Source organism: Cavia porcellus, unplaced genomic scaffold, assembly GCF_034190915.1.
Source record: "Cavia porcellus strain 051 isolate PalLab524CR breed Dunkin Hartley unplaced genomic scaffold, mCavPor4.1 scaffold_7, whole genome shotgun sequence".
NCBI classification, from domain to species: domain Eukaryota; kingdom Metazoa; phylum Chordata; class Mammalia; order Rodentia; family Caviidae; genus Cavia; species Cavia porcellus.
Genome location: NW_026947490.1, coordinates 91,259,170 through 91,273,315, shown reverse-complemented (window position 1 = coordinate 91,273,315; position 14,146 = coordinate 91,259,170). Strand labels below are relative to the sequence as shown.

At 32.0% G+C, this 14,146-nt stretch overlaps 1 non-coding gene across 1 annotated transcript; it reads right to left on the bottom strand.

Moving 5' to 3' along the window:
- Positions 1-12,850: 12,850 nt before the first annotated feature.
- On the bottom strand, positions 12,851-12,978 carry LOC134477112 (small nucleolar RNA SNORA40). Its single transcript, XR_010049006.1, has one exon. It is a non-coding gene; the product is annotated as a small nucleolar RNA SNORA40 (small nucleolar RNA).
- Positions 12,979-14,146: the final 1,168 nt, after the last annotated feature.

Below are 14,146 nucleotides of genomic sequence, written 5' to 3'. Positions count from 1 at the left end.
GTTTTAATTAAAAAGAGGTTCTGCCTGTAACAGCACTGGGAGTGAAGCCCTGAATGCCTGTGTACTCTTGATAAGCATTTTTTAGCTGTCACATGAAGACAGGAGGATCATGCTTTTTACTTTCCTAATGGATTTCCTCTCTGCTAACACACCCGAGCTTGAAGTGGAGAAAAACTGTCCCACATCTCCACTTCCCTTAGTATCCATTTCTCTATTATTTATTCTTTAAAAAACAATTTTAAACATGCTCACATATGTATAATTTATGATTTATACTTAAGGCTCCTTTATATGTAAAAAACAAACACTGAAAAACTACCATTTATTTCTATAAGCTACTGGTTTTGCCTTGAGAAAGTGATTGAGTTTAAAATTTACAGTTTTAAAATGTCTGTGATGTTTATTTAAAGACAGTATACCAAATGAAAGCATAATAAATATTATTAGAATGCTATAACACCAACACTTTAGCCAATGCTATGTTTATTCTTTTAATTATTTATTTGACAAAAGTCAATAAGACTAAATTTAAAAAGTGGTTCACATGTAAAATATAAATTTCTGTCTTGTTTTTAATAACTAGCTGCAATTTCCTCCTTAATTGCTTGACAATTATGATCTCCATATTTACCTAATAATCTCTTTGTATAAAGGAAACCTATTTTTCTTCTGTTTTGCGTTGACAAATATATGCAAATGACTCTAATACAGTGATGGGCACTCAAATGTTCATAGAAACTCCACAAAAATTAAAATAACTGAACATTTTAAAAAATATTTCAAGGCAGGAATGTCAATAGTATTATTTGTTATATATTTTATGAAAAAGAATATCACATTAATGCATATGAAGTGTTTCTACATAAACAGTTTCCTACTATATATTTTCCTGTCTCTAAATAGTCAACAACTTTCCAATATTTCTGATTTGAATTTTTTTACGTTAGCCCCTAAACTCTATTTCATATCTAGGCCCAGTACCTACTCACTTCCTGACACAGACTGTTAGTGTAATTTAACTTCCTGTACTTATCCTCATGTCCTTATTTCCTTTAATCAAGCTTGGTAGCTGTTACTACTAATTGTAGTACATTTTTATAGAAATGTCTTAATTTTGCTTTAGTCTTCAGTTGATACATGCTGTATAATCATCTATTTTCCAAACATTTATCACCCTGCCATATAAATGTATCATGTTTTACCTGCCACATATGGTAATGATATATGCATTATTTATTCAGAATGGGGAATGATTATTTTAGCTGTAATTTTAAATCTTAGATTTAATATATTTTTAATATTGGGCATTCTGGCATGCGAGGCAAACACTATCCTACTGAACAACAGTTGCAGTCTTAAACTGTTAATTTCTTAAATGTCTATCTCTCTTCATTTAACAAAGTGTTCAACAATAACCACAGCACCTCCCTGTAATGTTTCTAGATAGATGCACAAACACCTGTGTGAATGTAGTATAAAGTAACCAGTGTTAGAGTGTCAGGCTTTCATTTTTTTACTATTCTTTTCATACTATAATACAATTAATAATAAATATTGTATGAAAAAAAAAAACTACATTGGGGTTGGGGATTTAGCTCAGCAGCATAAGCACCTGTCTGGCAAGCATGAGGTCCTGAGGTTGTGAGTTCAATCCCTGGTACCACAAAAAAAAAAAAAAAAAGAGAGAGAGAGAGAGAAAAAAGAAAACAAACAAACAACAACAACAACAACAAAAACCAGGGCCAGGGATTTAGCTCAGTGGCATAAGCACTTGCCTGGCAAGGGCGAGGTCATGAGTTTGATCCCTGGTGTGTGTGCACACACAAAACCTATCAAGTCATCACAAATATGATAATGATCAGAATTATTGTGTATGTTAAATAGCCAGTCTGGGTCAATTCTCAATGTCAGTATACTTCCAAACATGTGGTGCACAACAAACATGCAAAACTTCATACATCAATGTAAAAGTTAAAAGTAAAGATACAAAAAATATTAATCTAGAAGTGTAGTATTTTTTTACATATGAAAACAACCCCCTTAATTTTGCAGCTTTAGCATACATCATTAATATGAGTTACTGATTAAAATGGGAGCTTTCAAGACTTTTTCCAGAAATGATTACCAGAGTCCATTACATAAGGCAATCATCACAATTAATTTAAATTGTTTATCAGCTCCGAGATAAGGACATCTAGTAGTCTAATCATACCCCTCCCTGGTCTTTCAGTTAGAAGCCATTTTAGCACAAATATCATTAAAAATGTCACGTCTTTTACTGAAAACTCTTTCATACATGTATGGACACTTTCTTTTCTGTGCAAAAGGAAAGGGAAAGAATTAACTTTAAGCATAGATTAACAAATGGTCTCTCATTAAGGGAGTTACATTCATCCTTTCCTGAAAAAAACTTTCACATAGTGTTCCTTAATACTAACTTAGAGATTGGTGACTAATCCTTGAATCAGAATGGGACAAGTGACTCAAGATATTGCTGAATTGTTTTGAAAAACTGAATAAGGAGAGAAACAGTGTAGTAGCTGATGAAATCCTAGAGACCTAGTGGTAAACTTCATTTCCTCATCCACATTCAATATTTCTGCAGCTTTTCTTGAAAGTTAGTGGACAAATAAAACTTCAGTTATCCTACACATAATCACAAAGTGGGCTGCATGCTAGGTGTTCGGAATCTCCAAAACATGAAGCAAAGCACAGGTTGAAATCTGGGAGAAAATAGAAAAGACCTAGAAGTTGTCCCCTGTATGCAGATGAAGCCTGAATGCAACTTTAAGCCATTAGAAAGCTAATACTTGTGTAACTCCTTCCCCGTGAGAGCTGGGAGCATCAAGATTCACTGCTTATCCTGGGTGAACAGGCGACTGAACACATTTAATTTCATGGTATTTGTGAACAAAATGTGTTCATAAATGTTTTCGTTATATTGCTTTAAAATAATCAAACCATTGGGAAAAATATACAGATTCTCAGGGAATTATAAAATTAACATCCTGAGTGATAAGATGATTAGCTAATCTTTAAAACATTTTATCTGTCATAACACCTGCATTGCATTGCACTCGAGAGCATACAATCTTATTTAAGGGGAAAATAGCACTGAAAATAAATATAAAATAAAATTATTACTTCTTATGTCTGAAAGATAAGTTACTATACAGCTAGAAATTTGTTAAGCTTGTCAAACATCTGTCAAATATTGAAAATACATACCTACGTGATATCTCCAAATTTAGATAAGAGTAGTTCCAACTGTGACACGAATATAAAATTATATTGCTGTATCCTCAAAAACACCAAACAAACAAACACAAAGTTTTTCCCAGGCTTCTCTATTTGCTAGACAATGAAAGTAAACACTTACTGTTTATTGAACAGAATTTATGAAGCTGTCAGCGAACTGACACATGGCAATAAACGTACTGTGGATGGAGTGCAGATAATCTGCAGCTGAGTGAATTACACTAATTTTGGTGCTTGCATATTCATGCTATGGAAATGGTTCTTGTAACAGATTTCTTCATTGTCTGCAGGTGCAACAGCGTGCTTAGAAGTACAGTTAATTGCCCTCTAGGACCAGGGGGAATTCACACGGCCGTAGAATTTGCTTGTTTTCTGGAAGAGTATTCATGATTTGTGTGAGGAAGCCAAAACACCCATAATTAAATTATCACAAATGCAAACACTTAACTTATGAAAAGGCATTCAAATACAGATAGAGATTTCTATTTTAATATCAGAATTTTACTTTTATATACCTTGCAATCGACAAGAGATTTGCATTTCAGTTTAATGTCACTTGATTAAGTGAGATTGTTGATTATATCACTACAATGGAACAATATGCATACCTGTCACACTTTGTGCTGCAGTGAGATTACATAGCTCGGTAAAGTTAATTAGAAGAAATGTGCTCCCTCATGGAGCATATTAAAAGCAACCTATTGTATTTGCTTCACCAGAAGATACATTACTGGATCTCTGAAACAGAGAAATTAATCATAAAAATGCGCATATTTTTCTCATGCGGTCTACATAGCTGCAATGAAGGGTTCATTTGAGGAAAAGAAATGTGCTAATTCTCGTATTTTGCATTTGTCAGTGATTAGGTATTTTTGTTTTTACCAAAATGATTCCACATGTTAAATTTTATTTAAAATATTTGATCTATCACTGTAATACGATGTCTTTTGCTCTTTTGGGAGGATATGTAGAAAAGAAAGAGGATGCATACCCTTGTTTATAGCAGCACAACTTATAAGAGCTAAATCTTGGAAGCCGTCTGTATGTCCATCAACAAACGAACTGATAAAATGTTAAACTACACACAGTGGGTTACTACTCTGTAATACAGAAAGCCAAATGATCCATTGGTAAAAAAAAAAATGCATGCACCGTGGGATCACAGTGTTAAATGAAATAAATCAAACATGCAAGCTGGAATATCACAAGGTTTCCTTTGTATGAGAAACTCAAAGTATACATAAAGAAAGAGCAAAATAAAAGAGAGATAATACAAAACAAGACCTAACTCTTGTAAAATGGAAAGAATCAAAGAGAAAAGGTGGGAGGGAGAGAGGAAACAGGATGAAACAGGGACGAGGGTGTGTTGCGTACGGGATTGAAGACTCTATGATGAATATAATCATCGTGTGCTGTAAACAGATACTAACAAAAGTAAAAACAAATATATGGTCTATTTTATACAAAATCCTTTCTTATTTCTTTATTGCAGATCTTCCTTTCTATAGACTGCTTTTTAATGACTTTGACTTAATTCTTTAGTTCACTAGCAGCAATATGTTGAAGACTATTAGAAGTAAATCAACATGTAAATATAGGAATAGGATCAGACAGTAGGACAATGGGGTACTGTTAATAAGTGTAATAAGGTATTAAATTGTGTGTGGGGATTTATAAACAAATAGAAAATCAGTGCCATCTCCTAACTTGGGAAACCAAATCATTTTTTAAATTTAGATATGAGTTACTGTTTTATGCCCTTCCAAATTTTACTGTTCTGTGTGTTACACACACCTTGGTGCTATTGCTAAAATGGAAGAGACAGACGTGATGTTATGGAGAAGTGCATGTTTCTATGGGGCTGGGGCAAGGTGTAACTTGTTAAAAGCAGGGGAGGGTACGGGAGAGACCAGAATAAATAATGAAACAAATCTTACGGTAGTGAACTTGAGAGAAATGCAAACAATGACTTTGTAGGATTTACCAATAGAAATCAGTAAATTGTTAAATCAGTAAGTCCTTCTGGTAATGACATGAACGATGAATAAGGTAAGACAGGAAAGGCATCAGTATCTTGGCCAGTTAGATATATTTAAAATTATAAATATTTGGACAGTAGCATCATAGACAAAATCTGTACACCTGTATGTTTATAACATATTATTTCTCTGACAATACATTATAAATATTGTCTTACAACATTATAATTATCATGATTAATGTGGCTGGAGTATTAACACATTAATATAGTTGTCATACATAATAAAGTTTGTTGGTATAAATAATCACATTTTATAAGTATTTTTATGTGATATCCAGTGTCCATAACTTGTATGTAATAGGTGAGTTGTAATAAGAAAATTTTATATTATTTCCGAGAAAATTTAAATGTATAAATTATGCAACTAAGAACACTTGTAAAATTGACCGTGAAGACGTTCCCTAATTGTTTACATCAGCACATATAAAATACAGAATTCATATAGATAAAACATTTTCATTATGAAAATAACCTCAAGTATGAATTGTAATAAAATGGAACTCAGTAACACAGAGCTTCTGAATTTTCAGTACAAATAGCAAACATTTTCTTCAGAAACTATTGTTAAACTCTGTGTCTTCCAGTGAACACTCAAGTGCTATAGAAAGTATCTATCTGATTGTTATAAAACAAAAAAATTTAAACTATAGAAAATATCACATATAATACACAGTTTGATCTCAAATTTGCACAAATTTCTTTCAATTTCATAAGAGTGTCTATCTGCTTACTATAATTTAAAAGGCATTTTAGATATTTATTATTCATTTGATTCTTGTAAAGCTTTTTCTTTAAAGACCACTGGATTTTGAAAAGAAAGTAATACCATTACAATGTCAATTTTTCTTTGTAACTACAAAGCCATACGTCTCTTTCAAGACATTTTCTAATTTAAAACAGACATTTTCATTTTAACATATTATTTTCATAATTAACCTTTATCGATTTTAGTTTTATCATGTAACCCAAATTCCTTAATTAAAATACTGGTTTGACTAAGACAGATTAAATATGAGCAACTAAAATATTCTTTTTATTTTACCACAAATATCATATACTCAATGGCAAAGATATAGACAATCAATCTCTTGTTAAAATAATCTATAAATAAATTTGTATGTTTTATACTAGTTTGAGTTAAATACACTACAGTGTAGTGTATAGTAAAATCTTTACTGTTTATAACATACTTATGTTTCTTGTCTCAAAGTTGAAGGCCATTTGTTATTTATGTTCAACAATGCTACCTTTTCTCCAAAATCATTTTTGTAATTAAACAATGATTTAATACTTGAAAAATAATGACTAAAAGCTCCCCCCAAAATAATCATATATTTAAAAATGATCATCTGATTTCAATAACACTAGACTGTTTAACTATAAAAACTATGTTATTCTTATTTTATGTTTTCTTTTAGAAATAAATTAATTCTATTGGATTTTAAATTATACATATGTTCACATACACCTGTATATGCATGCATACAACATGTTTCATATAGTTTTAATGTTAGCTACTTAATAATAAGTGCTATTATATCTAGTGATAGAAGGATTTTTAATTTAGAAGATCCCTACTTTTTTACTCCACGTTGCCAATTTAAATGGGTAATAACATGACCATTGTCCATACAAAATCAAAATCACTTACCTTTTGGTTCAAAATTATCTTCTAATTTGGTTTCCAGAAGATCACTTATTCTTAGTTTTTCTGTGATGGCCACTACTGCCAGGCCTTGAGAGGAAATCAAATACCTTTACTGTGAAAAAGATTATAGAAATGCACATTGATAAGGAGATCAATTTTTGTATTGTTTGAGTCACATAAATTCTTGAATATTAGTGCAATTCTATCCTGGTTAGTTTGCTTCTGCAACCTGAGAAGATTTTCATGCTCTGGAAATCAAGTCCTGTCTATTTGAATATCTGTGCTGCATCATGCAAAATTCCTGAGTCACTTTGGGCTAGTCTTTTGTGACATACATGGACACTATCTCACACTCCCTTTTGTGAAATATTTATTGATTTGAGAGTACAATAAAGAAGAAAAAATGAAAGTAATTTTCACTCATAGTCTATTATTTCTGGTCTGCTATAGTTTACAGCTGTCTTCAATACCTAACCAATCTCTCAACCACAGAGCTACACCGCCAGCCCCATAATTAGTGTTTTACGCAGTTGTTCTAATTTATTTTTCATTTGTGTACATTCACAGTTTCATAAGGTGTGCAAATAACAGGAATATAATGAGCTATATTTCCCTCTTTGTTCACAAAACAAGACCCTGTTTAGCTCTTTAATATTATTTTACTTTGGGAAAAACGTCTTTGGACTACTTAGAATCTTTTAAGATCAAAATGTCTCATATTCTTTTATTTTTTTCAATTACTTTAAGTCAAAATATTACTGTCATTCTTGATCTTTCTATAATTTCCATGATATTTTCCACTACTTCCCAAGATTCCCATGAAATTAAGAAGCTGGTTTCCATCTTCAATCAAATCCAAATTGCAAGACACTCAGTGGGTTTGCAAAACTTAGAAAGCCTACTTTCAATCTTATTCCTTGGATAGTACCACAGTGCCCTGCTGTTTACGCCTTTGTGTTTCAGACTCTTCATGCAGAGGTCCTGCAGAGACCATCAGCAGTCTTACTCTGTTTCTGCATTTCTATTTACTCTACATGGATCTGCTCTTGAGCACCAAAAGCAAAGTTTTCGCAATACAATCCATTGAGTTTTATTAACCTACGGTTTTTATTTCTCTATGTGAAGCTAAATTATATCACACACTTTAACTCTCTTTTCCAAATGTAACTAAAAACATTAAGTAAGCCTTTCTTGAAACCCATCTGAGATCTAATTTTATATCAACAAATTATATGAAAGTTATTAAGACATTAGTTTATAACTGATTTGCTTATCAGAAGTTATCATATGATAATCTAGGATTTAAATTAAAAAAAAAAACATTAGATTGTATTCCTTTCGTTTAGTTAACAAAATTTCCAATGCAAATTTTTCAGTTTTGATAAACCTCACAATTGAAGGTGGCTTTCTGCTGCTGTTTGCCTTACTGCTTCCTGCCTACGATGGTATGGACTGTTTCTTCTCTTGGAATTAGCCGACAGTGGACAAGAGATAAACTGTGAGCAAAAATAAACTTTCCCTTCGTTAAATTTTCCTTGGTAATTTTATAAATTCAGCATGGCAGGATCTCAAGGTGAGCCAGGGAGTTCTTCTCTGACACTTTTGGATTTGACATGTAGAGAATGAGCCCTCTGTTGCTAGCAGAAGTAGTGAGATCTAAGGTTTGAAATCTAGGAGAACCTACATTTTACTCACTTTCCTCATAAAAATTACAGATTTCGGTTATGCAGAGAAAGAGAAAAGATGTAAATGCTCAGACAGAAGCATAATGAAGAAGCAGAGTGAATATATTTATTCAGATTTTTAAATCTCTGGTTCCTGGTAACTTCTTACTTTCCGAAGCCATCATAGCTCTCTCGACATATATTTCTGATTTATCAAAAATGGTATAATTTTTTCAAATGTTATAAAAATTCTTAATGTAAATATTCTCCTATTATTATTATATTTGAAGTGATATTGTATTTTGAAAGAATAAAATATTTCATAGTCAGAATAAGAATAGCATTGACTTCTTCATATTTACTATATATCACATTTGATTGTGTATGCTCTCAAATACACTCATCTGAAAGATACAAATAAATAGTTAAAACTGAAGTGTAGTGAAAAGATTAGTTTTATGATTTTTGTAAATACATTTTAGGAATAATTTCCTTTTAAAATATATTTATTGGTGATTGAATACAAATCTGAAAAATAATCACAGTGACTTTTTGTTAAGTCCAAAAGAAAGGACTATCTAATGTGACCTTCAGAATTCCCATGTTAATTTTTCAACCAAGTATGTGCACATTTATTTAACTTTTCACAAATTAAATCATAATTCAAACTTTTTGTTATGCTCTTTGAGTCTCTTCATATCTTAGAACACATTTAGTCTTTATATTATTTATTTTGTATGTTTTTACTTATGTTTATTTTTTTCAGGAATGAAATATTGACTAAGAAGAAGAAGAAGAGGAGAGATGCACTAAAATCTAACAGAATAATGATTTATGGGCGATATATTTAGGGTCAGCATTGATGTTATTCACATATTTTAATACTCACAAAGGTCCCTGACCTCAGCTTTATATTTAATCTTCTTTATATAGGTGAAAAAACTTGGCTCAATAGCTTAAGCAAAGACCACAGGAGCCAGAATTTAAACAAGTGTTTTAGTTCCAGAGTACACGCTTTTAAATACTGACTTATTAAATCCCTGAGTTTAAAATGCAAATTTTCCAGAGCTAGAATACACATTTTAATCATCAGTTCCTCCACTGTAAAGTAAACTATAAAGTAATGAGTTTCATTTTCACTACCTGAGAAAAATAAAATTAAATACTAATTGCAAAGCATGTTTTACATGCTTAATAAGTATTAATTAGCATATGTGTATATATATATATATATATATATATATATATATATATAAGTTTATACTCCCTTTTATGGTACCAAAGTTATTTTTGTTTAGGTTATAAATTCTAATTGCTTCAACTATTGACATATGTTGATAATAGGACTTTCAAACCTTGAGTGCCATTTAACATTTGTGTGTATATATATAAAGTTTAATTTTCAGGTATTGTGCTTTTAGGGTAAATACGTAGCTTAGATTTAGTTGTTTTGCTCATTATGATATTCCAACTACTTTAAAATCAGAAAAAGAAAACAGAACTTAGACATAATAAATGGGCATATTTCTCATATATTTCTCAGGATTAATTAAAAAAGAAATGAGTTAAAATGAATTAACTCATTCTAATTCATTAAATTTTAAAAGAGAAGCACAATTATGAGCTCCTTATTATTCATAAATGCCTTTAGCTGTGATGACAAAAGTTCTAGCAATTTGCAATAAAATATAACCACATGTTAATTCATACTTCATAGCTCTCTGACATATTAAAATATGGGAGTTTCTTAGGGAAGAAAATTATGTAAACCAAATTTTTACTCTTATTTTACTTTAGTCTTGCCACTGTAAACTTTCATCAGTACATGTAACAAAGCCTAGAACTATACAGTTGTAAGCAAGAATTCACATGAAATCTTTCTGAACTAAAGGAGAAAGAAAGATAAGATGGGAACATTTGTGAATGGTCTTGAGATCTACAGAGAGCAGTGCAGTTGCATTTGTGTTGTCTACATCATTTTAAGCAGAATATTTGAGTTTGTTTTTGTATGTTTATAAGATACAGTTGTGAGTTCGATCCCTGGTACCGATAAAAATGAAAAAGACAAAAAAAAAAAAGATACAGAAATAAAGTATGAAGCTACAGCAATAGCCTTCAATGAGACAGTAAACTTCATAGTGTTCAGTCAAAAATATTGAAGGAGCCGATGGCATGTGCATTCTTGCTGACTGACGTTACAGGCGTAGCAGACACCAGTGTGCTCGTCTGACAGTTTTCTAGCTGGATTGAGGTGCTGCCTGCTTCTTCTGAAAGGAGAAAAAGTGGAGAGTGACTCAAAGATCCTTTTATTCCTTCCTTGCTTTCCTCTTTCTTACATGTTTCCTTTTATCATTTCTTCTTTGCTTTGCTTCTTTCTTTCATTTTTTCCTTGAATAGATGGAAGGAGGAATATTTTGAAGATTCTCAATTTTATGTGTCACTGTGGAAACGCCTTTGTTGTAAAAGAAGATATTAAAATTGTATGTTGGATGCAGAATGTAGGCTAGCTTTAGGATGAGTCTACTGGCATATTATGATATTTAAAACCATAAGAGTAGTTGTCAAAAAAGAAATGGGCCAAATCTTGAAAGGGCAAAACAGAATATTTGATGAAACTGCACATTGGAGACTGAACTGGGATGAGAAAGAAGGCATGCCAAAGAGCAGCTAGCATCATATAACATAGTTATTTCAGAGAAGAAATGTTTGTATGTATTCATTGTTGATATTCAAGATATGAAGAAGAACGATCTTTACCATGGAAAAATGACTGGGCCAACTTGAACTATGCTAGTGTAACAGTGTGGGGAGAGAGAAGGGGGGGAGAGAGAGAGGGAGAGAGAGAGAGAGAGAGAGAGAGAGAGAGAGAGAGAGAGAGAGAGAGAAAGGGAGAAAGAGAGAGAGAGAAGAAAGAAAAGAAAGAAAGAAAGAAAGAAAGAAAGAAAGAAAGAAAGAAAGAAAGAAAGAGAAGAGGAGGATGGAGAAGGACAGTGACATATTGACAGCATATGATGAAATTTTTGCCTCATGGTCCATTTAAGTTTTATTGTTCTACTTTGTCACCGATAAGACCAAAATGGCACGTGTCAAATAAATTGCCAAAATTCTTGCACCTAATTAACAAAGCATAATTTTGGACAGTCTAACACATGAAGCAGTATATGAAATGGTTCAGGTGTTGCTATTTGTAAACTTTTTCATGTGCTTTGAGCATTTGCAGGAAATCTTTCTCAGTCTGAGGCTGTGGTTAAAGAGTAATGGGGATGTGACTGAAAGCATAAAAAAAAAAAAAAAAAACAGGTTTGTAAATAACCTTGGGTTTAACTTCAGTTTAATATAGAATTGCTATGGTCTGGTGGGTTGGGGCCATGTAACATACAAATGTTCAGGAAGATTGGTTAGAAAAAAAATGTATGTATGAATAGTTCTCTGTTAGTGTAGAAATTTGATTATAATGACTATCAAAATGCCATTAAATGCTAACATTAGTTTTAGGTGATATTCAGATGATCATAAAGATCAATGTATGAATGTTTTACTTAACAATTAAAATTTTATTCACATAAATTTATCTGTTTAATCCGTCATTTTAAATACCTATTCACATAGTTACACAACAACAGCCAAACTCAAGATAACTTGACTTAATAATGCAAGAAAAAGCACACATTTAAAAATAATCTGAGTTTATTGTATATGTTGAGAAAAGTACATAAATTTAATAACTTGTGTAGAGCACTTAAGGAGTGCTAGCTGAAATATATTCTTATTTTATATAGTTCTAAATGCACACATAATTTATATATTATACTATATATTATATATGCATAAATATATAATTTTTATTACATACATTAAATGTGACTGGCCTAATACAAAATGCATTATTTATGTGTGTTTATAAAAGTTCTGTGTCATTTTTAATATTAGAAAATATGTTTTGAAAATGAAAAGTGCATTTCGAGATGTTTACATTTTACAAATTATGTATGAAAATGAAATGTATGAAATCTTTTTCCCATATATATAAAGCCTTTCATTTATTAAGTTTTTAGATTCTCACATTGCACAACCATTTTTAAAAAATGGTTTATGCCAGCACTTTAACCTTACTAGATCATCATAATTTTTTGGTTTTGATTCGTTTTCCTAGGCAGAGTCTCACTACGCAGTCCAGGCTTCATTCATCGTCCCTCAGGAGTGCCAGGATTAGAAGCTGGCAGCGCTGCACCTATCAGCAATACCGTCTTAAGTGTGTCAAAACTCATGCTGAACAATGAGCTCCAGGTTGCAAAAGACAGTTTATCTTTCACATCTGTCCATTAGGTTTTAGTCCATAAGTTAAGACACACACACACACACACACACACACACACACACACACACACACAGGTGCCAAGCACAGCCATTTTGAGAAGTGAAAACCATCTTCCTCGTGAATCCATATCCAGGTCTCCAAAACAAGCCATCCTTGTGTTGGGCTTGTATGATGAACCCAGGAATTTGCTTACGATCCAGCAAGGCTGTCATGTTTACCAAGAGTATTGAGACCTTTGATAATAGCGAAAAAAATACTAGGGAGAACAAATCTGATTTGTACAGAAGACTTCAATTAGGACAAAAATGCTAGTAACATTAAGTTTTAATTCTAGTCCAATGCTTTGTCCTACTACATTTTTGTCTTTTAAAACATTTGACTTTGGATTTTTCTGAAGACTTTGTCATTCAATAGAGGGACTATTTGTCTGAAGCTGTGTGTCTTAATTATGCCACTTAAAACATAAAATTAATAGAAACACCTTCCCTATGCTAGTGCTTGCATGAATGCAAAGACTCAAAGATTATATAATGTCAGAGGAAGGGTATTTCTAAAGCAATAAGAAATAAAAAGCATTTATTCTGTAAAATTAAATTTTGAACAGGATACTTAAAATCCTGAAGTTCAGCCGACTCTAAAACCCCAGGTTATAAAATACTAATGCTGCGAAGTAGGCAGAGTTTGTCTCTAATGAACAGAAGTCAATAGATTAGCATTTTAAGTATGGCATGACAGCATGATTGCAATAAACATCTGTAAAATTATTGCTTTTCATCTGCATTAATTTGCTAAATGACTGCCATGCAAATAGCCCCAAACCATAAATAAAAAAGCATTCAGAAATCATTAGTAAATTAGAACTCGGTTACCTGATTTAAAATCAAAAAAGATATTAAGGGCGTTGATGCATAACCCACCGTACTAGAAGATAACGAGGAGGTAGAGGTGAGCGGGAACCAAGGCACTGGAGGTCTGAGGAGAGTTTCTGCACAGAGTGCCTGCTGGTTTTAGGTATTTAGAAAGAGATTGATGTGCAGCATTCTGCTGTAAATGGCTGCTCCTCATGCTGTGGCACAGTAGTTACTTTTGAATTTCTGTCTATGTATATGGGTTTATGTATTAAGATTGTTGTGCTGTACAGGAACCATAACTACAGTAACTATCTTGCTGAGAAACTGATGTCAAAAAGGGAAAAAGGAATTGAAAACAGAGCTGAA